Consider the following 27,670-nt stretch of genomic DNA (forward strand, 5'->3'; position numbering starts at 1 on the left):
TGTAATTGCCTCAAAAGTGAACTCAAACATACCAATGTTCGTGAAGATGGTGTAGGACCAGGCGGTATTTCATTCTGTTGTACATGTAGTGATCATGAGTCAGAGCTCACTAGATGGCAACTAACAACTTCATCAGGTGCTGTCTTAGGCTGGATTCTCTAGAGAAGCAAAACCAGTGAAGCTTATATACCAAAAACCCATTGCTGTAGAGTTGATTCCAACTCATAGTGACCCTATAGGACAGAGTAGAACTGTCTCAAAGGGTTTCCAAGGCTGTCATCTTTACGGAAGATGGGCTCTTGGTTAGCAGCCATAGCTCCTAACCACTGTGCCACCAGGGCTCTGAAGGGAGAGATTAATATCAAGGAAATGGCTTACTTGGTTATAGAGGCTGGAAAGTCCAAGGGTCAGTTGTCAGGCTGGAGGCTTCTCCTGACTCATGTAGCTATGGGGGCTGAAGATACCAAGATCTGCAGGTTGAATGGCAAGCTGCAGGCTCAAGTCCCAAGAACCAGAGGCCAGATGCTGACGAGCCGAAAGCAAGATTGCCTTAGTCATCTCGTGCTGCTGTAACAGAAATACCACAAGTGGATGGCTTCAACAAACAGAAGTTGATTCTCTTACAGTCTAGTAGGCTAGAAGTCTGAATTCAGGGCGCCAGCTCCAAGGGAAGCCTTTCTTCTCTCTGTTGACTCTAGAGGAAGGTCCTTGTCATCAATCTTCCCATGGTCTAGGAGCTTCTCTGCACAACAACCTCGGGTCCAAAGGACACACTTTGCTCCCGGTGCTGCCTTCTTGGTTGTATGAAGTTCCCATGTCTCTCTACTTGCTTCTGTCTTTTATATCTCAAAAGAGATCGGCTTAAGACACTATCTAATCTTGTAGATCTCATCAATATAACTGCCACTAATCCATCCCATCAGGGTTGTATTCTTTCACCATACCTATTCAATCTGTATGCTGAGCAAATAATACAAGAAGGCAGACTATATGAAGAAGAATGGGGCATCAGGATTGGAGGAAGACTCATTAACAACCTGTGTTATGCAGATGACACAACCTTGCTTGCTGAAAGTGAAGAGGACTTGAAGCACTCACTAATGAAGATCAAAGACCACAGCTTTCAGTATGGATTACACCTCAACATAAAGAAAACAAAAATCCTTACAACTGGACCAATGAGCAACATCATGATAAATGGAGAAAAGATTGAAGTTGTCAAGGATTTCATTTTACTTGGATCCACAATCAACAGCCATGGAAGCAGCAGTCAAGAAATCAAAAGATGCATTGCATTGGGTAAATCTGCTGCAAAGGACCTCTTTAGAGTATTAAAGAGCAAAGATGTCACCTTGAAGACTAAGGTGCGCCTGACCCCCCCCCCCCAAAAAAAAGCCATGGTATTTTCAATCACATCATAAGCATGTGAAAGCTGGACAATGAGTAAGGAAGACCACTTTTGAATTGTGGTGTTGGTGAAGAATATTGCATATACCATGGACTGCCAAAAGAACAAACAAATCTGTCTTAGAAGAAGTACAACCAGAATGCTCCTTATAGGCAAGGATGGCGAGACTGCATCTTACATACTTTGGACATGTTGTCAGGAGGGATCAGTCCCTGGAAAAGGACATCATGCTTGGCAGAGTACAGGGTCAGCGGAAAAGAGGAAGGCCCAGTGGCTGCAATAATGAGCTCAAGCATAACAATTGTAAGGATGGCTCAGGACCAGGCAGTGTTTCGTTGTGTTGTGCATAGGGTCACTATGAGTCGGAACCGACTCGACGGCACCTAACAACAACAATAACAATCCATCCCATTACATCATAGTGATAAGATTTACAACACGTAGGGAAATCACATCAGACGACAAAATGGTAGACAATCATACAATACTGGGAATCATGACCTAGCCAAGTTGACAGATATTTTGGGGGATACAATTCAATCCATGACAAGGAACCAGATGAGCAAAAGCTAGCAAGCTTTTTCAGGAAGTCCATATATATTGGATGTAGGCCAGGCCCCCAAGTAAACTCCCTTTCAGTTGATTGGCTGCTTATAACAGATCTCATCATGGAGGTGATTACGTTAGATCAGATCTCATCACGGAGGTGATGGCATCATCACGTAACTGCGAAACCACTGAGAATCATGGCCCAGCCAAGCTGACACACAACCTTCACCATCATAGGTCGTTATGATTAAATGAGAAAGGATTAAGAGAGAAATATAAGCATTGAGACTGTAGCCCTCTCTCATAAGGGAGAATGGGGATGCAGAGAAAGCCTATTTTAGGTATTTATAGAACAAGGACAGTGCAAAGGCCAGGACACAGGCCGCTTGAGGGGATGCCTCAAAAACAAATGAAGGATTGGGTTCTTTTAATCCGATACTGGCTCAATTCCACAGGGTTAGAACTTGAACCTTTCAGCCATTCAAGTTCCGGAAATTACTCTGCAGAAATAAAGGGGGAAAAAAAAACATAACATGACAAACTGATGCGTTCTATCTGGGATATGAATTACACCTTTTAAAAGGCTTTGAAGGAGTAGCTTTTCCAGGATAATTGCATCACAGGGACTCCAGGTGAATGGCTCTTTAACCCACACACATGTCACCTGGCTGTGGATACAACGGGGCCACATCTAAACAGATGCCACAATCACAGTGCCTCTGTATCCCATCAGTGCTCAGGCTAATTGTCAGTGCTCCTTCCCTGGCTATTGCCGGAAACAACTGAGGGTGTTCCCGTGTGCCCATGGGGAATGGGACCTGCGGTGGCCATATGTCCCTCCTCGTGTTCTCTCACGCCCAACCCCACCTGGCCATGTCCACCTACTCTACCAGTTGCTGCCAAGTCTATCCCAACTCATGGTGACTCCACGTGTGTCAGAGTAGAACTGAGCTCCATAGGCTGATTTTTTGGAAGTAGATCGCCACACCTTTCTTCTGTAACACCTCTGGGTGGACTCAAAACCCCAAAATCTTTTGGTTAGCAGTCAAGCATGTTAACTGTTTGCACCATCCAGGGGATCCCTGTCCAGGTTAGTTGCCCCTAAAGAAAATTCAGCTCTTGTACTACTGCTGCCCACCATGGGAGTGACAGCATCCGTGCCAAGGGCACTGTCTCCTGTGGTCCCAAAGGGTGTTGGGTCTTGGGGAGCCAAGGTCATGGGATACTCTGCCAAGGTGGCCACATTGATTGGGCCACTTTATAATCAGGACCCAGCAGCCACTCTGTATGTGGTCAAACGAAAAACCAAACCTGTTGTTGTCAAGTCAATTGCAAGTTATAGCAACCCTGTAGCACAGAGTAGAACTGCCCCATAGGGTTTCCAAGGAGCAGCTGGTGGATTTGAACTGCTGACCTTTTGGTTAGCAGCTGAGCTTTAACCATTGTTCAAAATCCTTCATGAAATCTGTTATCTCAGCTCCTGGCCTTGGTTAGCAAAACCACAGAGGCATTTTGCTGACCTAGTGGGAAATGGAAGCTGGCCATGCCCCCCAAGGCCCTCATTCCCCTCTCCTCAGCCACCCTGCCATACTCCTCCTCCTCCCCAGGGCCTGGAAAGAGTCCTCAGGGCATCAGCAAACGAAGGCAAGGTAGGGGAAGGGGTCTCGCCACCCTGGAATGAACATCAGCCAAAAGGAACATCAATCAGACAAAAGGCCATGACACTGCAACCAGAGTTGCTGAGGTCATTTGCTTGGCCTTGGTGGTCTCTAAAAGGAAAATACAGTTTTTGTTACCCTGTAAGAAAAAGGCTGAAATAGCACCCTTGCTTTGTGTCTTTGTTACCAGCGCTACTGTAACAGAAATACCACAAGTGGGTGGCTTGAAAGAATAGAACTTCATTTTCTCACAGTTCTAGAGGCTGGAAGTCCACAGCAGGGTCTCAGTTGTGTGGAGTCTTTCCTTGTCAATAACTCCAGGTGTTCCTGGGTTCCTTGGCTTGTCTTCCCCAGTTCGTGTGTCTCTGTACTCACTCTGCTATGTTAATTACTCAGAAGCAATTAGATTTAGAACCCACCCTACTGGGGTATGATCTAATTAACAGAACAAAGAAAACCCTATTTTCAAGTAGGATTACATCCACAGGCATAGAGCAGGGCTTTGAACTGTTTCTTTCCAGTTCAGTCAAGGCCAAGGAAGCCAAATTGGAATGTTGTTGTTGTTAGGTGCCATCGAGCTGGTTCCGACTCATAGTGACCCTATGCGCAACAGAAGGAAACACTGCCCGGTCCTGTTCCATCCTTAAAATTGTTGTTATGCTTGAGTTCATTGTTGTAGCCACTGCATCAGTCCATCTCACTGAGAGTCTTCCTCTTTTCTGCTGACCTTGTACTTTGCCAAGCATGATGTCCTTCTCCAGGGACTGATCCCTCTTGACAACGTGTCCAAAGTTTGTGAGACGTAGTCTCGCCATCCTTGCTTCTAAGGAGCATTCTGGTTGCACTTCTTCCAAGACAAAATTGGAATATACCTGAATGTTTAAAACTTGGGAGAACCAGAATGATGACTGGAATGAGAAAAATTATAGGTCAAAGCCCTGCTAGAAAACTAATCACGTCTTAGAAAACAAGCGCAGCATTTGTATAGCATAGGAACTGAATCTCTTGCTCATGGGATTTTGAGCAGAGTTGGAAACGGTGGTGCCCTGCTTAAAGATGGCGGCTAGCCATGTGGCCTTGACCGTGTGTGCACTCTCCACAGTCTTGGCAATATCCAATCTCACATACGAAGCTCCTGAAAGGGCTCACTACGCCTCTTCTGGGTCTCCCATTCCAGGGCTTTGACCCATAATTTTCCCATTCTGGTTATTGTCCTGGATCATCCAAGTTGTAAAAATTCATGCCTGTTCTAGTTTGGCTTCATTAGCCATGACTAAACCAGTTCGAACCAGCTCGAAGCCATGATATAGAGGTAAGGATTCCAACCCATATTCTGGAAGGACACCATTCAATCCATAACACTTTGTTGTAAGTTTGAACTAGGGTGGGGCCAGGGGAGCTACGTTAGCTGTGATCTACACCTATCCAACACCCGCAGACTCGCCCTCATTGTTTCTCCCTATGGGACCTGAATACACCATGGAACAAGCAAATCTGTGTCAGAAGAAATACAGCCAGAATGCTCCTTAGAAGCAAGGACGGCAAGATTATGTCTCACATACTTTGGGCATGTAGCCAGGAGGGACCAGTCCCTGGAGAAGGACATCACGCTTGGTACAGTAGAAGGTCAGGTGCTAGATTACTCACCCAAAGGCAGTTCAAACTCACCCAGAGGTGCCTTGGAAGTAAGAGCTGACAATCCGCTTCCAAAAGGTCACAGCCTTGCAGACCTTATGGAGCAGTTCTATGCTGCACGTTTGGGGTCGCCGTGAGTCGGAATTGACTTGACAGCAACTAACAACGATGACAACAACAGGACCTGGTTAAGGTGACTGAGGCATAAAAAAGGAGGAAAGACAGAACTGTATCAAATGGGAAATCCAGAAGATGGCTTGGGACAGGTAAATTAACATTGTAAATATTCATCAAACACCAATGCCAGAGAGCAAGTTGCCATAGTAACATACCTGCCAATGACCGGTTGACGAGGCTTGAGCCGCACGGGGTAAATTTTTCTATCTGTTGATCATTGTTAACCTTTTTCATTTCTGCCTAAAATTAACCTCTTCTACTTCAGCGAATTCATCAGAAAGGCCTTATCTGCACGAATTCATTGACTCATTCACCAAATATTACTGAATTTCTACCGTGTGTAGACTGCTGTTTTAGGGAGATACAGCATTGATAGAACAGACCAGGCCCGACTTCATAGATTTTCCTCTTATAGTTGGAAAATAGACAAAAAAAGAAAAAGAATATCTGTCTGTCTATCTATCTATCTAAAACTCATTGCCATCTGCTTGATTCCGACTCATAGAGACCCTATAGAACAGAGTAGAACTGCCCCATAGGTTTCCAAGAAGTGGCTAGTAGATTCAAACTGCTGACCTTTTGTTTAGCAGCCGAGCTCTTTAACCGCTATGCCGCCAGGGCCCTATATATATATATATATAAAATAAAATATCAGGTAGTAATAAGTGTTGTTGTTGCTGTTTGTTGCCTTGAGTCAGCTCTGATTCATGACGACCCCACGTACAACAGAACAAAATGTTGCCCAGACTTCATGATCATTGGTACACTTGAGTCTGTTGTTGTGGTCACTGTGTATTTCAAGTGCCTTCCAACCCAGGGGGCTCATCTTTCAGCACTGTATTGGACGATGTTCTATTGTAATCCATAGGGTTTTCATTGGCTGACTTTTGGAGGTAGATTGCCAGGCCTTTCTTCCTAGTCTGTGTTAGTCTGGAAGTTCTGCTGAAACCTGTCCACCATGGGTGACCTGCTGGTGTTTGAGGTACTGGTGGTCTAGTGTCAAGGATCATAACAATGTGCAAGCCACCACAGCAAGACAAACTGACAGACAGGTGGTGGGATACGTGTTATAAAGCAAAGTAAAGGACAATACGGTGATAGGGGATGATTTAGATAAGGGCTGTACTCTGTTTTGGTTATCTTTAGTCCTCGTGAGCCAATAAATGAGCTCTTGAAGGATATGGAAAGCATCTCGATTACGTTTGATTATGTGCGGAAAAAACAAAAAAACACAAAACCAAGAAACAGTTGCCGTACAGTCTTTCCAACTCACGTGTCAGAGTAGAACTGTGCTCCAGAGGGTTTCCAGTGGCTGATTTTCCAGAAGCAGGTCACCAGGCCTTTCTTTCGAGGTGCATTTCAGTTAGCAGCTGAGCATGTTAACCGTTTGCACCACCCACACACAGGCATCCAAAAATAGCTCTTAGAAGTTTCTCTCAGTTTGGCTACTCACTTTTTTCTACTCTCAGAAACATCTAACATGCTCAAAATAGAGAAAACGCTGCTAATTCTTTTTTCCTGTTGCTGATAAAAAGTCCCCCGAGTAGGTGTACTAGGCTAGACTAAATTTTGTCGCATATAATCCGTTCAGGTAGTTGATATGTTTATTACTGTGGTGCAGAGTTGCCAACTGAAAGCATACAATCATTAGCCCCCTGAAACAATTCATTTGTCTACCAACATGACTGGCTCCAGAAATAATCACAAGTGTGCCTTTATTGACACTATTCTCCTCCTCTTTGCCACGGCAGTAGCTACTGCCCTTTCTCCGTACTAACAGAATCTCCCTATTGCTGGCGGTGGCACCGGCCCAGCTAAAACTTTCCTTTCTCAAGTGCCCTTCCTGTCTGGGGCAAGGAGACAAGGGAGGAAGAAGCAGCCAAAAGACATCTGGGGGGATTCAGGGAAACCTCTTTACCAGGAACTGACTCTGCTGGTAGGTGCCATCTGCCTAACCTCTTTGTCTTCCTACTTGCACTTCCTGGAACCAGTACCCAGTTGCTGTCAAGCTGACTCTAACTCGTGGGTTGGAATAGAACTGTGCTCCACAGGGTTTTCAGTGGTTGATTTTTCAGAAATGGATTGCCAGGCCTTTCTTGCAATCTACCTCTGGTTGGACTAAAACCTCCAACCTTTCAGGTAGCAACCAAGGGTGTTAACAGTTTGCACAATTCAGGGACTCCTGCTTCCTTAAACTCAACTGTATAAGAGAATCACCTGGACAGTTTGTTGAACTGGTTCACTGGGCCCCACCCCAAGAGATTCTGATTCAGTCCACCTGGGTCGGAGCCCCGGAGGCCCGGTGATCTGCATTTCTGACAAGTTCCCCGGTGCTGTGAGTGCTGCTGGTCCAGAAACAACACTTTTGTGAACCATTGCTCTGTAGCTGGAGCTACAGGGACCATTTTGTGGACAAAAGACGACCTTGAGGATAGCAGCCTAGCACTAAGGAGCATAAACACAAAGACAGAAGGACTCTGGGTTTCTGACGTTAGCAAGAGTCATCAAACCTGCCCAGATTCCCTTTTCCTGAGAGAAAAATAAAACCTTATCTTGTTAAATCATGATTGTTTGTTTTTTCTACTGTTTGCAGCTGAACATCTTTGATAAAAATGTTATTAGTTAGCTGCCACGAAGCTGGCCCCCTACTCACAGGGACACCACGCCCAGTGAAACGGAACACTGCTTGGTCCCTGATCGGCGGCACATGCAACATTTGTGACCCTACCCTTGCGATCTATCGGGTCCGCCTTAGTCTGCAAGCTCAGCATCATAGCACCACGCAAGCCTCCGAGGGCAGACAGGTGGTGGCTGCACGTGAAGGTCATTGGCCGGGAATCAAACCCAGGTCTCCCACATGGAAGGCGAGAATTCTACCACGGAACCACCACTGCCCCTGAAAAGGCATTAAGCCATGTCTATGTTTCCTTCCTCCAACTTTTTTCTACAACTGAATGGAAAACTGAAATGTGGCTTTAGCATTTGAATGTTAGCAAGGAAAGCCTTGGGCTCTTCCGTTACATTTGGCTGTGTGCCTTCAGATGACCAGTGAATCACGACTTATCCTGATTATTTTATGAGAGATCGTGCCCCCGGAGCCCTGGGCCCAGAGCTGGCAGTGCAAGTGGCTGCTTGAGCACTAGATGATGAACTGTGCCCAGGGCAGATTATCCAATGGGCAAGGTAAGCACAGTAAGCATGGTGCTTACCTTGCTTACCAGATCATCTGTAGTGAACAATTTCACATTTTTTTTTTTTCACCATATCAAAGATTCTGCTTCCAGGTGTGGCTGGCATCTATCTCTCTTCCAACCCCACAGCACCTTCCTACAGAATTAAAGCCTCTTGACAGAGGCAGATCACCCAGTCAGCAAGGTAAACACAGCCTTATTTGTGCTTACTTACTAATCTGTAGTGAACAATTTCACATGGGCGTCACCTCAGTAAGCAAGGTAACCCATGTGAAATTGTTCACTACAGATCAGTAAGTAAGCATGTGTTTACCTTGCTTATTGGGTAATCCCCCCTGACTGTGCCCAGGGTGGAAGTCATAGGGGGCCGAAAGCCTGAGCCCGTGATGATTTCCGGCCAGCGCACCTCAACCACAGTTACCAGCCATCTGTCAGTGGAGGCTTGTTGTGTCGCCATGACACTAAACAGGTCTCAGCAGAGCTTCCAGACTAAGACCAGGAAGAAAGGCCTGGTGATCTACTTCTGAAAATCAGCGAATGAAAACCCCATGGACCACAAAGGTCTAATCCTGCTGTGTGTGGGTTCACCATGAGTTGGGGGTTGACTTGATGGTGGCTAACATCAAGGCCTGAGCCCCTGACATCCCATGTAAGGATTTTCCTCTCCCAATGGGAGCAGTTGGGATCAACCAAGAGTAATTTTGTCTCTTACTCATAAGCAAGCTTTGCTGAAACCAGTTCAGCGTCACAGTGATGGGTTTTTTCCAGTTTCACTCTGCCTATCTGATGACAGGAGCCCTGGTGGCGCAGCCATTAAGAGCTCAGCTACTAACCAATAAAGGTTGGCAGTTTGAATCAACCAGTCGCTCCTTGGTAGTTCTACTCTGTCCCGTAGGGTCGCTAGGAGTCGGAATTGACTGAACAGCAACGAGTTTGGGTTTTTTGTTTTGTTTTACCTGATGATGAAAGAAAAACTAGGGAGAGACTTCAGTTCCTCTGATGGAAGTGTCCTTGGGATAATTACACAATTTCTGAAAGATTCTCTGTTAAAATTCCTTCTTTGATAACTATGCAGGTTTGCTCTTTGAAACATGTTTCTATCCAATACGAAGAAAAACATGACCATCAGTCCCAAATAAGAGCAGGTGCTTGTGATTGGTTGTTGCTATGGCCTTAATTTCTGCTCTGGTTGAAATAATTAAAGGGGTCAAAATATTTCTCACTCACCCACACATTCTCAGAACGGTTGCCTGGTGAAGTTTGCAGAGGTTCATCTGAAGGAGAAAGAGGGCAAACCCTGCCGTGCCTACGTCCCTCAGCAAGTAAGGAACGCTGGCTCCAGGGCCAGGGACTACTGGGACAGTTGACAATTTCCACCTGTAGGCAGACAGCTGAAAGGATTGCTGTTGTTAGGTGCTGTCGGGTCGGTTCCGAATCATAGTGACTCTACCTACAACAGAACAAAACACTGTTCAGTCCTGGGCGATCCTCACAATTGTTATTCTTGGGCTGATTGATGGAGCCACTGTGTCAGTTCATCTCATTGAGGGTCTTCCTCTTTTTCACTGACCCTCTACTTTACCAAGCATGATGTCCTTCTCCAGGGGCTGATCCCTCCTGATAATATATCCAAAATACGTAACCCAAAGTCTTGCCATCCTTGCTTCTAATGAGGATTCTGGCTGTACTTCTTCCGAGACAGATTTCTTCTGGAAGTCCATGGGGTATTCAATATTCTTACCAATACCGTAATTCAAAGGCATCAATTCTTAGGTATTCCTTAATCATTGTCTAGCTTTTGCATGCATATGAGGCGATTGAAAATACCATGGCTTGGGTCAGGCACACCTTAGTCCTCAAAGTGGCATCTTTGGTTTTCAACACTTTAAAGAGGTCTTTTGCAACAGATTTGCCCAATGCAATGCATCTTTTGACTCCTTGACTGTTGCTTCCATGGGTGTTGATTATGGATCCAAGTGAAATGAAGTCTTTGACAACTTCAGTCTTTTCTCGTGTATCATGATTTGGCTTATTGGTCCAGTTGTGAGGATTTCTGTTTTCCTTATGTTGAGGAGTAATGCATACTGAAGGCTGTTATCTTTGATCTTCATTAGTAAATACTTCAAGTCCTTTTCACTTTCAGCAAGCAAGGCTGTGTCATCTGCAACATGCAGGTTGTTAATGAGTCTTCCTCCAATCCTGATGCCCCCGTTCTTCTCCACACAGTCCAACTTCTTGGATTATTTGCTCAGCATACTGATTGCATAAGTTTGGTGAACGGATACAACCTTGACGCACACCTTTCCTGACTTTAAACCACACAGTATTCCCTTGTTCTGTTCAAAAGACTGCCTCTTGGTCTATGTACAGGTTCCTCATGAGCACAATTAAGTCCTCTGGGAATATAGAAACCAAAAAACCCGTTGCCAAGTTTATTCAGACTCATAGCAACCCTATAGGACAGAGTAAAACTGCCTCATAGGGTTTCCAAGGCTGTAAATCTTTATGGAAGCAGACTACCACATGAGGCGTTGAAAATTAATCTTTGTCTCCAACTCTATATGGGAGAAGGCTGGGTCCACAGACTAGGCTGGACCCCAGGCACCATTTAAAGGCTGAATATCTGGGAGGAAATAAAAAATCCTCATGAACCCTAGTCTTAAAAACCTAAACCTAAAAATGATCAGCAAATAACACTATAAAAAAGCACTTTGCTGATTTCCTGGTTTACAGCCTCTTTCTCCATTTTCAAACTAAACTGCAGAAAATAAATCATCAGTCCTATAACTTTCTAAGATGTTATAAGCCTGCTCTGTTCCCAACTCAGTGTCCTCAAAAGCACAAATTTCACTCTGGGGTGTCTGTATTCTCCCAGGAGCCCTGCCTTCCTCCATTCACAGGATGAAGTCAAAGGGGGAAGTGAAGTGGGGTGTGAATATAAGATGGTGATCGCACAAAAGGTCCAGGAACACGGGGAGTTGTGTGGTTACCATTTGCTTTAATTCAAGCAGAAATTCCTCCTGAACAAAAGGGGCAGGTGGTCAGTGGTGGTTCAGTGGTAGAATTCTCACCTTCCATGCAGGAGTCCCTGGTTCAATTCCTGGCCAATGCAGCTCACGCGTTGGTCTTTCGGTGGTGTCTTGCATACCATCTATCTCCTAGTATCAGCTAATGAAAACCCTACAGATGACAAGGGTTTGATCCAAAGCCGATCAGGGGGATGACACAGGATGGGCAGCATTCATTCAGTTGTGCATCGTGTTGCCATCAGTCAGGGCAGACAACAGCAGCTAACAACAACAGAGTAAGGCACAGGCCGACAACGTAGAAACACTGTTATTTTTTTTAACAAGGTGTCTGTGATCATTAAGGTTGTGTGTCAGCTTGGCTGCGCCATGATTCTCAGTGGTTTGGCATTTATGACGTAGTTTGGCAGTTGTATGATGTCTGATCACTTCCACGATGAGATCAGCTATAACGTGATCACCTCCATGATGGGATCTGCCATGAGTAGCCAATCAGTTGAAAGGGAGTTTCCTTGGGGGTGTGGCCTGTATCCAATGCAGGTGGACTTTCTAGCAAGGCTGGTGGGCTTTTGATCATTCTGGATCATGCAGCTGGCTCCTGTTCGTCTGGCCTTCAGTTCTCGGGACTTGAGCTGGCAGCTTATCTGCCATCATACCTGCTGATCCTGGGATTCATCAGTCTTCAAAGCTTGTGAGCCAGAGCCCTGCTCTCTGACCTGCAGCTACATGAGTGATGAGAAGCCTCCAGCCTGGCCCACGAACTTGGGGCGTTTCAGCTTCTACAACCGCATGAGTCATTTCCTTGATATAAATCTCTCTCTATATATATCTATATGATTTACTGGTTTTTCTTTGCTAGAGACCCCAGCCCAAGACAGGGCCATTAACTGCTGACCCTTCTGTGTGGGTATGTGGAGCCTTCATCAGCCCCCAAGTAGAGATGAGAGAGTTTCCTCCACCACCAGCTCGCCCCATGGACACAGGCCTCTGCTCTATGAACTACTTAGGACCCCTCTCCTTTCCGTGGCCTTAGATGTGTCGTACAAAGTTGGGGGTGGGAGGAGTGGAGAATATCCACAGGGAATAAACTAGAAGGGGGCTGGAGAAGCCCCAGGGCATGGGCAGAGTCAGGCCTGATATGTCGTCTCAGGTGTGGGACTTTATTTGTGAATTAAAGTCCTTAATTGCATAATCCCAGGTGCTGGCAATGGGGTGGGTGTCTTAGTCATCTAGTGTTGCTATAACAGAAATACCACAAGTGGATGGCTTTAACAAAGAGAAATTAATCTTCTCACTTTCTAGTAGGCTAGAAGTCCAAATTCAGGGCGTCAGCTTTCTCTTTCTGTCAGCTCTGGAGGAAGGTCCTTCTCGTCAATCTTTCCTTGGACTAGGAGCTTCTCTGCATGGGAACCCCAGGTACAAAGGACATGCTGTACTCTTGGTGCTTCTTTCTTGGTGGTATGAAGTCTCCACTCTCTGCTCGCTTCCCTTTCCTTTTATCTCTTGTAAGATAAAATGTGGTGCAGGCCACACCCCAGGGAAACTCCCTTTACATTGGATCAAGGATGTGACCTGAGCAAAAGCGTTACAATCCCACCCTAATCCTCTTTAACATAAAATTACAGTCACGAATTGGAAGACACACATTACTGGGAATCATGGCCTAACCAAGTTGACACATATTTTGGGTGGACGGCGGGTGTGTAATTATTCACTCTTGCAAAAATGAAATGACTGAGAGCAATGACTCAGCACCCAGGTTGTTTCTGAAGGATCCAACAATTCCTCTCTAAGGGTCCTTTGAAGGTGCATCCACTGTTATGGATTGAATTGTGTCCCCCCAAAATGTGTGTCAACTTGGCTAGGCCATGAATCCCAGTCTTGTGTGGTTGTCCACCACCTTGTGATCTGATGTGATTATCCTCTGTGTTATAAATCCTAACCTCTGTGATGTTAATGAGGCAGGATTAGAGGCAGTTATACTAATGAGGCAGGACTCAGTATATAGAATTAAGTTGTATCTTGAGTCAATCTCTTTTGAGATGTAAAAGAGACAATAGAGCAGAGAGGAGAGGGACCTCATGCCACCAAGAAGGTAGAGCCAAGATCGGAGCACATTCTTTGGACCCAGGGTCTCTGCACTGAGAAGCTCCTAGACCAGGGGAAGATTGATGACAAGGACTTTCCCCAGAGCCAACCGAGACAGAAAGCCTTCCCCTAGAGCTGGCACCTGAACTTGGACTTCTAGCCTCCTAAACTGTGAGAGAATAAATTTCTCTTTGTTAAAGCCATCCATCTGTGGTATTTCTGTTACAGGAGCAGTAGATAACTAAGACACACATCTACCCACATTTTTAATATGGGGATTCCCTCCCTTTCTGAGTGACCTTCCCAGAATCATTTCCAAGTTCTGGGGTTTCCATCAGTTAGTCCCTGGGTGGTGTAAATGGTTAACGCGCTTGCCTGCTAATCCAAAGGTTGGAGGTTTGAGACTACCCAGATGTGCCTCAAGAAAAGCCTGGCAATCTGTGAAAAATCAGCCATTGAAAACCCTATGGAACACAGTCCTACACTGACACACATGGAGTCCATCCCCTCAATGGCTGGAAGGCAACTGGTTTACCCGGCTTTTACTATCTGTCCTACCTCTCCTCTAACCACCTTTTTGCTCTTAGGGAAACCCCTAGTTCCCCTGAAGCATTTCCTCCTTTGAATTCTCTGTTTCCCTCTACCTTCTATTTTCATAGTAGAGGCTGATAGCCCAATAGACACAGAACCCAAAACAAAGGGAACTGGTGCCCTTTCTTTGAAGTCAAGGAAGAAACCAATTGCCGTTGAGTTGATTCCAACTCATGTCGACCCCATGTGCACTAGTGTCTTAGTCATCTAGTGCTGCTATAACAGAAATACCGCAAGTGGGTGGCTTTAACAAAGAGAAGTTTATTCTCTCATAGTCCCGTAGGCTAGAAGCCCAAATTCAGGGCACCAGGTCCAGGGAAGGCTTTCTCGCTCTGTTGGCTCTAGAGAAAGGTCCCTGTCATCAATATTCCCTTGGTCTGGGAGCGTCTTAGTGCAGGAACCAGTCCAAAAGACGCACTCTGCTCCTGGCGCTGCTTTCTTGGTGGTGTGAGGTCTCCCTGTCTCTCTGCTTGCTTCTCTCTTTATATTTCAAAAGAGTTTGGCTTAAGACACTATCTAATCTTACAGATTTCATCAATATAACTGCCACTAATCCATCTCATACATCGTAGTGCCAGGATTCATAACACATAGGGAAATCACATCAGATGACAAAATGGTAGACGATCATATAATACTGGGAATCATGACTTAGCCGAGTTGGCAGATATTTTGGGGGGACACAATTCAATCCATGACAACCAGAGTAGAACTGTGCTTGACCCAGGGACTCCCTCTGGAAGCTTTAGGGTAACAAGGAAAAGAAAAGCAAAAAAACTACCGTCCATATTCACGCTTCCTGGATTTCCTAGCCTTTTCTGCCTGCTGCCATCAATTCAGGAGCGCTGAGGACCCCAGGCCTGGCTCTTTAAATAACTCAGCAGAGCTAGCCGACTCCAAGGACTGTAAATAGGAAATAATAAGAAACAATGCTGTTTCTGGGATGTGGTTAGTGGGGGTTGATTCCTGGCAACCATTATTGGCATTGGAGCTCTGGGATTGAGGAATTAGAATCAACAGCTCTTTTCTTATTTCAGTCTTTGCAACACAGTGGGAATCATTATTATTACTATTTTCTGTAAGCTTCGAATTACAGGCAAAACCTCAGACTATGCGTCTGAGCTGCTCTCCAAGGGGCTCACATTCAAATTTCCTAGTCAGAGGTACTAGAATTGAAAAAGCTTCCAGGCTGGCACCATTTGACACCTGGCAGGAGATACATACTGTCTGGTAAGGGCTGAGGTCCTAAGGGGGCGAGGCCGAGGGCCCAGGCCAGATGAGCCATTTCGGAAGCCTGCACAATGCAGCCAAGAGAATGACTGGAGCCTCTTTCTGGCCAATTAGTGTTTTCCCCATGGTCCACGGTGCAAATGATTCAAGATACTGACGGCTGTAGTTCAACGGAATAAATCAGAAAGGCTTCTTCTTGCCCCTGTTATGACAGGGGAATGACTTTTGCATGAATAAAGCACTTCATTTTCATTTTATTTTCTCAGGAAAGAGCTTGGACCACACATCGCTGATGCCAGGCTCTTGAATGCAAATTGCTTTCCAGCTTCCTCACCTGCAGCATCTACTTGCTTTTTGCCTAAAGACCTTGTCCTCCTTGATTAAATTTCAGAACTTCCTTTGCTATCTTAAGTCAGAATGAGAGTCCCAGAAAACAAAGCAAATTCATACACAATTTTGTCATCTAGAAGACTGTTCTCTCAGTGTGTTGTTTGCACAAAAATAGAAAGATGAGAGAGAAACCCCTCCCCCCCAAAATAAAACTATCAATAGAAAGGAAGAATAGATGAGAGGAGAAAGATGAAAAGCACGGCAAATAGATATGTGTCATACGAAATGCTTTCCAACTCTTTTCTCAATGAAACAGTATCTCGTCCTTATTTTCTTTATTAGGCTTTTTATCTATAGTCATTTATCTGTTTTCTGCTTTTCTAGCCTTGTACAGAGCAGTATATGAACATCACACCTGGAGTTTTCTCTGACTAGAAGTTATACTGCTTGAGATCATTCAGTAAAAGATTTCTAAAAATTTGGGTAAATCTTAGTGGATTCTGAAATAGTGGTGAAACTTAACCTGTAATACAACCGAGCTGTCATGTTGTTGTTAGGTGTCACCTAGTCGATTCTGACTCACAGCGACCCTATGCACAACAGAACAAAACACTGCCCAGGCCTGTGCCGTCCTCACAATGCTTGTTATACTTGAGCCCATTGTGGCAGCCACTGTGTCAATCCACCTCATTGAGGGTCTTCCTCTTTTCTGCTGACCCTCTACTTTACCAAGCATGATGTCCTTCTCCAGGGACTGACCCCTCCTGACAACATGCCGAAAGTATGTAAGACACAGTCTCGCCATCCTTGCTTCTAAGGAGCACTCTGGTTGTACTTCTTCCAAACCAAATTTGTCCGTTCTTTTGGCAGTCCACGGTATACTCAATATTCTTCGCCAGCACCATAGTTCAGAGGCGTCAGTGCTTCTTTGGTCTTCCTTGTTCATTGTCCAGCTTCCACGTGTGTATGAGACATTGTCATGATCATCATTAAAGTCATTCTTTTCATCCCTGTTGTTGTTTTTGCCATTAGCAAACCTGAGAGACACTGATTTTAATCCCTAAGGCAAAGAAGACTCTGAATTAGGTTGAAATTATGGTCTCGGGTCTGAACTGAATGCTTTTTCCTGGGTATAGGGAAAAACTCTGGTGACGTTTAGACAAATGAGTTCATTTCCTTGCTTTAAAGCTTCTTCATTAGCAAACACTGTGCCAGAGGAGTGTGTGTAGGCAGCTTTCACAGAATCGTCAAGGACTTAGACTGGGGATCCGAAGCTCTGTGGAAATCACTGAACAGGAGAGACTTTTTTTTTTTTGTCTAATTTGATCTTACTGGTACCTTCTGGGAGTAATACGGAGCCCTGGTGGTACAGTTTTTAACAGTCTAGCTGCTTACCAAAAGGTCAGCGGTTCGACTCCATCAGCCGCTCCTTGGAAACTCCATGGGGTAAGTTCCACTCTGTCTTATACGGGTTGCTATGAGTTGGAATCAACTTGATGGCAAAGGGTTTTTGGAGGGGAGTAATAAGGACACTAACCATTTTTGCATTTTCAAGAGTCCCTCTGTATCCTCCTGATCTCAGTCGTCAGAAGGAAAGACACAAACAGCTTGGGGCTTGGCTCTAAGCCTTAATAAATACTCAAGAAAAAAAAAAGTTGCCGTCGAGTCAGTTCCAACTCATGGTCACCCATGTGTGTCATATAGAACTGTGCTCTGTAGACTTTGCAATGACTGATTTTTCAGAGGAGATCACCAGGCCTTTCTTCCAGGGCGCCTCTGGGTGAACTCAAACCTCCAACTTTTTGGTTAACAGTTGAGCAGAACATTAATCATTTGCACCGCCCAGTGACTCCATGGATAAGGCAGTTGTTGTTGTTGTTGTTGTTGTGAGTTGCCGTCAGCTGGCTCCAACTCATAGCAACCCTGTATATGACAGAATGAGACATCGCCCGGTCCTGTGCCACCTTCACAAGGGTATGTTCAAGTCCATTGTTGTGCCATCGTGTCAATCCGTCTCCTGGAGGGTTTCTCTCATTTCCGCTGAGAAGATGGGTGCCCTTAAATCCAGCTATTTAGTCTCTTTCGGCTGTTGTAGTTGTCTGCAGTTGAGTCAGTTTCCACCCGTGGTGATCCCACGTGACAGAGGAGAACTGCCCCACAGGGTTTTCTCAGCTGGAATCTTCCGGGAGCAGAACACCAGGTCTTTCTCCCACAGAGCTGCCGGGTGGGCTTGAACCTTTGGGTTAACAGCCAAGTGCGTAACCATTGCACCACCAGGGCACCTTCACCTTTGGCTAAAGGATAATAAACGTCCACAGTGCACACCTTTGTCCTGGCTGCCACTTTCTGCACTCATTGCCCGTGCTAGTCCCTGTGGCTTCCTCAGCAGCCACGATGTGGCACCCATCCCTCCGCGTTTCCATAACCCAGTAACCCAGTGCCATCGGGTCGATTCTGACTCATAGCATTGATATTTCACGAGGAATGATAGGGTAGGACCACCCGCCAGCTTCTGCAAGGGCAGAAAGCACAGGGAAGAATGAAATAAAACGGCCTGAATACTTGGAGGGAAATGTGATGAGCCCACAGCCAGGTGCTCGGAGGTATTTCACAGAAAAGGATTGACTGCACAACGGGCTTTTATTTATTCTTCTTTTCTGCAGGCATTTTTTCATTATTATCCATTCAGCAACTCAGATGGGTATTCAGAGAGGGGATGGCCTAGCAATTCCTCTCACAAATGTTTTGGGCTTTAACGACTTCATCTGAAATCGTGGCAGTAATTACAAGGGGTGGCAGTCGGAGGCTAGAGGGAAGGTGGCAGCAGCACTCTCAAGATGCTCGTACCAAGGACAGTGTACAATATGCAGCTGCCGCAAGTGCGGATGGAACGTTCGAATCCTTACCTGCTGATGAGTATCAGGAATGGATATATAGGATACCTATGGAAACCCTGGTGGTGTAGTGGTTAAATGCTACAGCTGCTAACCAAAGGGTTGGCAGTTCGAATCCGCCAGGCGCTCCATGGAAACTCTATGGGGCAGTTCTACTCTGTGCTATAGGGTCACTATAAGTTGGAATCGACTCGACGGCAGTGAGTTTGGTTTTTTTTTTTTTAATCTATTGCCCGAGGAGCCCCAGTGATGAAATGGTTAAGCCCTCGGCTGCTAACCAAAGGGTCAGCAGTTCAAATCCATCCATCAGCTGCTCCATGGGAGAAAGATGTGGCACTCTGCTTCCATAAAGATTTACAGCCTTTGAAACCCTATGGGCCAGTTCTACCTCGTCCTGTAGGGTTGCTGTAAGTTGGAATCCATTTGATGGCAGTAGGTTTTTATGCATTGCCCACCCTGAGGTGATTTTGCCTCACAGAAAGCGAAGACACCCATGCCAGCCAAGATTGTCCTTCTCCTCTTGTTACTCTCTCTCTGAGGGCCACAGACGTCACTGCAGCAAGCAAAAGCCTGTAACTGGCCGATCAATCAATATTTATTAGGTATCTGTTAAGTGCCTAGTGCTCTCTTGCCCCTTAAGCCAAAGCAAACCCACTGTTGTCGAGTCGATTCCGACTCACAGAGACCCTGTAGGACAGAGTGGAACTGCCCCAAAGGGTTCCATAGGGCTGTAATCTCTACGGAAGCAGGCTGCCATGTCTTTCTCGAGCAGAGTGGCTGGTGGGTTCGAACTGCCCACCTTTCAGTTGGCAGACGAGCACTTAACCACAGCGCCACCAGGGCTCCTTCCTTTCCCCTTATCCTGCTTTCTGTCTTCATAGCACTTGATTTTAACCAGTACCATTGTATTTCACTTATCTATGTAATCTGTTACTTGTTTCCCCACTTAGAATGTAAGTTCCGTGGGAACAAGGACCTCATTGGGTTTTGTTCACTGCTGTTTCTCCATATGCAAGGACAGTGCCTGGCACATGATGTCATGTCCTGCCATGCAGTCAGCTCTGACTCACTGCGACCCCATGTACGACAGAACAAAGTGCTGCCCCGCCCTGTACCATCTTCACCACCTTTGGTATGTTCAAGTCCATTGTTGTGGCCACTGTGTCCTTTTCCTCTTATCACATTCCCTGTGAGGGCAGCAGAAGTCACTGCTTTCCAACCTGAAGAACTCATCTTCCAGTGCTATACAAGACAATATTCTGTTGTGGTCCATAGAGTTTTCATTGGCTAATTTTCAAAGTAGTTTGCCAGGCCTTTCTTCCTAGTCTATCTTAGTCCAGAAGTCCCACTAACACCTGTCCACAAATGGTGACCCCGTCAGTATTTGAATTACCAGTGGCATAGCTTCCAACATCACAGCAACATGCAAGCCACCACAGTACGACACATTGACAAAAAGGGTGTTGGGACCTTGTTGGGTTTTGTTCACTGGTGTATTCCCATCTCCAAGACCAGTGCATGGTACATAGTAGGAATATAATAAATATTATGTGAGTGAATGAATGCTAAAAGCTGAGGCAGATTAAAGCATGGCAAGACATTTTCCCTGCTCTCAGTTTATAATCTAGGTGGGGCAAGTAGTGTGGATGCCGTGGGAGCTCGCAAAGCAAGGCGGCACATCAGAAGCTCTAGGTTTTCTCTGAAGGGGATTCCCTACAGGTGATGACTACGTGGTTACTGGGCAGAAAGAAAAAGAATCTTTTTCTATGCTATCCCTTTTAAGTATTCACCAGTAAGAATAAGCTGAAGGAGCTCTGGTGGTGCAGTGGTTAAAGTGCTCACCTGCTAACTGTAAGGTCAGCAGTTCGAACTCACCAGCCACTCCACAGGAGAACGATGTGGTAGCCTGTTTCTGTAAAGATTACAGAAACCCTATGGAGCAGCTCTACTCTGTCCTACAGGCTCATTACGAGTCAGAATCCACTGACTGGCAGCAGGTTTGGGTTTGTTTTTTAAGAATAAGCTCACACTGCCATTGGACCTGCTTTCCAAGTCCTTCTTTGACACTTGGTCTTACTTTATGTCTGAGCCCCTTTTCTTCTGATCTCATGGCGGAGGTCCAGCAGCTCCCCAACCTCCCGGTCTTACCACCTGGGACAGCCCCTCCCAACCCCCACGGCTTATACAGAGAGTGGCTAGATACAAATGCATTCCAAAATAAATATCTTCAATCATATTCCCCAAATTGTGTCATTAAAAAAAAAAAATTAGTCCTGTGACTGTTTCTGAAAATTTTATGAAATAATGCTTCCATTGTCAAATAGGTTTGGGGAACACACAACTAATCAAAGTCATTCCCACAGGCCATATTGAAGTCTTCAGTGAACTGGTATGCATTTGAGTATCTGAGAAAGGGTCTTAATGTGTAGTAGGTATTTTCCCCAAATTCATGATTACAGGACCTGTCGCTCCTAAAATATACGTTGGCTTTTGCTGACACTGGAACAATACGGTAAAAACACTGGTCTGCAAGAACAAGAAAGGCAGGGTACTATCGGATGCAGATGTCGATAGACCGAGCCTGGTAGGAAGAAGAAGAGTCTGGCTACTTCCCATTTCCTGATAAGCTCCTCCTGGGATTATCTACTTATCGTGGGGTCTGAAGCTTACAAAGTTGGTGTTGGGGATGGGGAAGACTATTATTAACAAAAAGAATACAAATTACAAATACAAAATTGGAAGCGGCCACTGCACGTGAGAGGCCAGCTCAAGCCACGCTTGCTTCACCGTAATCCACCCCTGCTCATCTGCGAACTATTGGAAAGAGATTTGGAGTATATGACATGAGCAGATTCAAAAATAATTGGTTGCTGATTGATTCATGAAAATATAAAATGCCTCAGAAGTGTCCGATTATCTGAGCTGTATGTGCTTTCAACAGTAAAAATAAAAAAAAGGTGATGAGAGCTGGAGAGGGGGAGCCCCCGAGGTTAATGCAAAGAGAGTGACCCCGGCTTGCTTTCTCAGGCAGAGCTAGAGCTGATGGAGCCGCTGACACAAATCCAGGAGGACAGTTCTCAGAGCCACAGTCCTTGGAGGGGTCAGAGCATGCCCCAGCTTAGCTGCCTTTCTCTGTCTCTGCCGGGACACCAAACGAGAAAACAGGAACACCTGCAGCACAAAAAACAACTGTTCTTTCAGGCAAACACCAAAATGGGGTGCAAAATGTAGTAAAACCCAGAAAGCAACATGTCTGTGTTCTTTGGTCAAGGTTCATGGACAAGGGGTTTTCCAGCATTTGTTTTCTTTGAGGATTCCAAACCACTCAAAGCAATGATATTATTTAATGAAAGCAATAAAGCAAGAAAAGAGTGAAAATGAAGGCATCATTAGGAAGAATGAGAAAGACAGAGGGAAGAAGGGATGAGGGCAGACAGGGTCAAGGGAGAGAAACAGGAAGAGGAGGCAAGGGAACAGGGAGGGCCAACCACTAGGAAGGTTGCAGCTGAGACTGGAAGCCTGATTGCTTCTAGTTTTAAATGTTTTAAAATAGAATAACCCATGAGAACAGGATTTCAAATTCTCATGGAATCGTTCTGGAGCCATTGAGGCTGGATAACCACTACCACTCCCCCCAAAAAAAACAAAAAACTATTGCCCTGAGGAAATCTTTAAACCTTGAACAGAAACTATCCCCTGAAGTCATTTTCGAACCAATAACAATTTAGCCTAATTAGAAAAGAATGTCTGCATTAATCATTATACTCTTTTAAAGAATCATCTGTATGCGATCAAGTTGACAACAGCAATGCCAAACGATAGAGAGAAGCTTGGGGGGCAGTGAGTTTGTGCTAATGATGGTGAAATCGTTTGGAAAAGGTAGCCGAGAAAGATGGCACAACTTGAAGAAGGTAACCAATGTCACTGAATTGTAAGGCAGTCCCTGGGTCACACCTGTCTAGTTTTCAGACAACTACTACTTGCCCTTTAATGTTATATAAATTTGCCTTCACTTTGAAACAACCGAAACAATCCCACTGGCAACAAAGTCTTCATCATAATCACCTTCGCTTCCTCCAGGGCGACTTTTAAATCATCGCAAGGGCTTCCTTTTCTTGCTCTAAAGTAAGGCTAAAGAAAGAACCATGATTACCTTTTCCAACTCACCAATGAATTCGACTTGAAGACATAGTTAGGAACGGAACTCGTTCATACCCGAGGACTGCCTGTACATGTTGAAGTTGTTGAAACAGTGTATGTTTTATTGCGCATATTTTCACCAATAATAAAAAAAATAGAATAACCCAAAATACTAGACTCATACAAACCTAGTTGGGGCAGGTCTGACACCAGAGGTGGCTTTGCAGGACTTTAATAATTGAAAGTTCTCCACCCCTGTGGTTCTTTCTCATGCCCTTCCAAGCCAGGCTAACACGCCGTCCCAGGGGTAGTCTCCCTTACGCAGGGTTGATGGTCTGACACTCCTCAGCTCGTGATGGAGTAAAGCTGTACCGTCTGGCATGCAAATCCAAACCTCTCCTCCACGCACCCCTAACTTCTGCCTCCCCTACCTCTTTTCTCGCTATGCCTTGTTTTAACGCTTTATCAACCTGATTTCTCATTTTTTGTATTATCCTCTATATAGGCATATCACCTGAATCAAACAGACCTTGTCTTACAAACTTAATCATAAATAATATAATTTTCTGCTTATTTCTCTCTATTTTCCGTATTCTATAAAGCTCCAGGAGGTTCATTATTTCATTGATCGCACCTACACCAGTGAAAGGCTACAAATAAACCTACAGCAAACATTACACTTAATAGTGAAATGCTGAAAACTCTTCCCAAGACCAAGAATGTGACACTTGTACCCAACATTATATTGGAGGTCCTCGAAAGGTCAGTAGACTCCCCGGGTGGTGTGAAAAGTTAACACACTTGGCTGCTAATCAAAGGGTAGGAAGTTTGAGTTGAGTCCGCCCAGAGATGGCTTGGAAGAGAGTCCTGGTAACCTAGTTTCGAAAAGCCATTGGAAACCCTGTGGAGCACAGTTCTGCTCCGACACACATGGGGTCACCCTGAGTCAGAGTCGACTCCATGGTGACTGGTTTTAGGATATTCAGTAAAGCAAGAAAAAGGTATAAAAATTGGAAAGAAAAAAAAACTGTCATTATTCACAGATAACATGTTATGTATGTAGAAAATCAAGGTGGGAAAGTATTAAAATCAGTAAATTAATTTTTCAATACATCAGAATGAGCAAGGGCCCTTGCTTATTCTGCTTCCTCTGCCTGAAGTCCCCTCTGGGCCCCACAGCAGCCACTATGCCTCCTGGACTCCAGCTTGTCATTCAAGACCCAGCTCAAGATTCACATCCCCTGGAGAACCTTTCCTGACCAGTCCCTAATATTTAAGCAACGGTCCTAATGTTTAAGTGCTATTTCTCCATTGAACACATTATAGCAATGCTGGTTGTCATCTCTGTCTTTCCCTATGTGAGACCTTCGTCTTGTCCACCCCTGTATCACCAATGTCTGACACACTGGTGAGCACATAGTAAGTGCCATACAGTTGCTGGCTAGATGCTCTTTGAAAGCCCTCCTTTTATAGATGATGGGGAGAAAAGAGAGGACCAGTAGGTGACAACACCGTCAGAGCCTGGCTCTGCTGCACCAACACCCCAAATCTGTGGATGCACCCCCAGGTTGCACCTGATTTCTAGGTAGACCAGTAGGTGACAACACCGTCAGAGCCTGGCTCTGCTGCACCAACACTCCAAATCTGTGCATGCACCCCCAGGTTGCACCTGATTTCTAGGTAGCCAGGAGACCCGTAGAAAAAGGGTACCAACAACTAAGATAGATTTGTTCCATAAACATCACAACCTTCCAAGCAGAGCCTGAACAAACGTTAGCATGTGGAAACAGCTTTCGTTACTACACAATAAGAAGCCAACAGCATACAATAGAAGAGCAGACCACCTGGCTCAGGAGCTCTCCAGACAGATGCTGACTTCTCTGTGCATACCCCACTTTGCGTTGTGGGTAAGAGACATAAGCAGGGCAGTTCGATGACATGTCATCCCCCTTGGCCTCTGGAAACTATCCTGGTGGATATAGGTTCTTCCACATCTGCCCTCCACCTGGCCTGGTGGCTGAGGGACACAATGGGAGCCCACCTACTGCTGGCCTCTCCCTGGCCAGGTAGGTCCACTTAGGTGGCCTGTAAGCTTCATGCTATCAGTGCCCCACTGGCACTATAACTGAGGAGACAAAGAAAACTCCCTCCCCCAGCTCTTTTATACCCCCATCCTTAACCCTGCTAATAAACATCAGGCCTCAGTGGGAGTGGTGGTTTGTTCTGAGACCTAAAGTTGTCAGCAGGGAAAGGAAGGGAGAAAATCATGGCCTCCTGGCTTGTCCCAAGGACTGCCTCCTCACAACTAGAGAAATCCAATGGCAAAGCTATGGCTGGCACCCAGATCATATTCACAGACCAATGCTCTTTCGTGGTAACTTCAGAGTCCAGCTGTGCACTTGGCCCACTCAGGACTGGTGACATTTGAGAACAGCTTCCATTCACCCAGTGTGCCTGGGAACAAATCCTAACACCCCAGGGCAACTCTCAGCAGGCTTACCCCACCTGGGGCCCAACTCTAACCCATGTCCTGGAGCCACCCATTTCCCACCCTCTTCCCTAAATAAAACCAGTTGCCATCGATTCGATTTCCACTCGTAGCGACTCTATAGGACAGAGTAGAACTGCCCCATAGAGTTTCCAAGGAGCACCTGGTGGATTCAAACTGCTGACCTTTTGGTTAGCAGCTGTAGCACTTAACCACTATGCCCCCAGGGTTCCCTTCCCTAAATAGTCTTCTGTAAATGGCATAACATTGAGAAGCCCAGAGCAGCCTTCCAGGCTATGTGTAGGTCAAGCCCCCTTTCCCAATGGTTGAGGTTTTGTTCCAGAAGAATGCAAGGTAGATGGAGGAGAACAGTGCAGCCACCTGTTCCAGGAGTCTGTCTTCTAAGCTGTTCAAGTTCATTTCCAAAACAATCCTTCCAAAGGTCTTAAGACGACAAACTGCTTCTGCCATGATTTTGTTTTTAGGGAAAGCCCTGGAGGCTACTGAGAGTTGCTCAAGGGGAGGGAATAAGATGGTAGCTTTAGAATTTCTAGCCTCCCTCCTCCTCTCCTATCCTAACAAAACCAAAAGGAGCCGGCACAGAATATGCAATATGGGATTAACAGGCTATACCACCTGGGCAGCAAGTCTATCATCGGAAATACCTTAGCAGCCCTTTGAGTATCCCAGACCCTTCTTAATCAAGTCTTGCTTACTGTGCAGAAACAATCAGGGTGGTGGCAAAGAGCTGCCACAAAGTAGAGGAATACACGTGATGGATGGTGGAAACGTTTGGTAGCTGAGAGGCGGCCAGGCGGACACGGCTCAGGGTCTGGAGTTAGGTAGCTCTATTTGGGAGCCCCCGAGTGGTGCAAATCGTTAATGCACTTGGCTGCTAACAGAAAAGTTGGAGGTTCAAGTTACCCAGAGATACCTCAGAAGAAAGGCCTGGTGACCCATTTCTGAAAAATCAGCCACTGAAAACCCATGGAGCACAGTTCTACTCCGACACACTGGTTTGGTGGTGGTTCGCTTGCAGCTGCTCAAAAGTCAGGGAGGAAACCTCGGCTCTCTAATGGCTCTCGCATCACCTCGGAAGCACCAGGAAGGAAGAAGAGCGAATACTCAATGTGCGAGCTAACGTCTTTGGTGGGGAGGACAGATCCGTGAGCACGTGCTAATCCATGTGAGGACGGCCGCATTTGGTAGGGAAAACTTTCCCACTGGTCCTAGTTTTCCTCCTGGTTAACTGGGCTGGGGTTTCTCCAAGAGAACAATTTTGGAGGATCGACTCAGAGGAGGTCCCTGGGTTTGCCCTCGGCTGCTAACCTAAAGGTTTGCAGTTTGAACCCACCCAGTGGTACTGCAGAAGAAAGGCCTGGCAATCTGCTTCTGTAATGATTATAGCCAAGACAACCTTATGGGGCAGTTCTACTCTGTAACACACGGGGTCACCATGAGTCAGAACCCACTCATCAGGCACATGCTTGGTTTTTTGGTCACGACAGAGAAGACAGGTCTACTCTGCACCTGGTACTTAGAACAAGTTACCTAATTCCTTGATCAAATGACTATTAACATGACACTTCCTACCCTAGTGCCATTGGTGCTGTGAGGCCTTAGGAGTCTTTGAAGATGAAATGCCCATTTGATCCTGAACTTACTAACCCCGCCACAGCGTGAATCAAGGCTTTCCAGCGAGTCCTTTCTTCCCCTCTTCAAAGGTTAGAAATCAAAGCACCCCAGCTCTTGTGGGTCCCAGGATGCTGCTGGGTTAACCCAGCCTTGGATTGGCACTGGGTCAGCCCACTGTTTGGACTTGGGTGTTCCGCAGATGGCGATACTCCTCAATCAGCACCTTTCCTGTGATGTGGCAAGCCCCAGAGCCAGCTCCAAATCTTGAGTCATTGATTTCATTTCAACAGCGACTGAATACAATATCTCCAGTGCAACAAAAATAACTGTCACTGACTCAGAAACAAGACACAGCCTATCCCCAAGGAGTTGAGACCCTCCCTGGGCAGGAGAACCCTCCCGCAAGGATGGCAAAGCCCCTTTGTTCTGGGCCAGCCTGCTGCTGCCTTAAACTGTGGTGTCATCTCTGATTCCTCCCTTTCTTTCATGCCGAGTGACTCAGAGGGGAAGGTGCCGTGTAGAAGCCCTGTTACAGCCAATTGATAAAACGCTGCCAGTTACTGGCAAGCCCAAGGGGGCAAGTGTATAGGCCAAGGATGCACTGAAGTAGAACACTCAACACTTGACAAG

General features: G+C 45.8%; 1 long non-coding RNA gene across 1 annotated transcript in view; it reads right to left on the reverse strand.

Moving 5' to 3' along the window:
- The window catches only part of LOC126082829 (uncharacterized), a 41,715-nt gene that overhangs the window by 10,623 nt on the left and 3,422 nt on the right, over window positions 1-27,670 (reverse strand). The window contains exon 2 of the long non-coding RNA XR_007518662.1: window positions 379-567. This is a non-coding gene — a long non-coding RNA (uncharacterized LOC126082829). The remainder of the gene's footprint in view (window positions 1-378; window positions 568-27,670) is intronic.

The sequence above is a fragment of the Elephas maximus genome, chromosome 9 (genome assembly GCF_024166365.1).
Source record: "Elephas maximus indicus isolate mEleMax1 chromosome 9, mEleMax1 primary haplotype, whole genome shotgun sequence".
NCBI lineage: Eukaryota > Metazoa > Chordata > Mammalia > Proboscidea > Elephantidae > Elephas > Elephas maximus.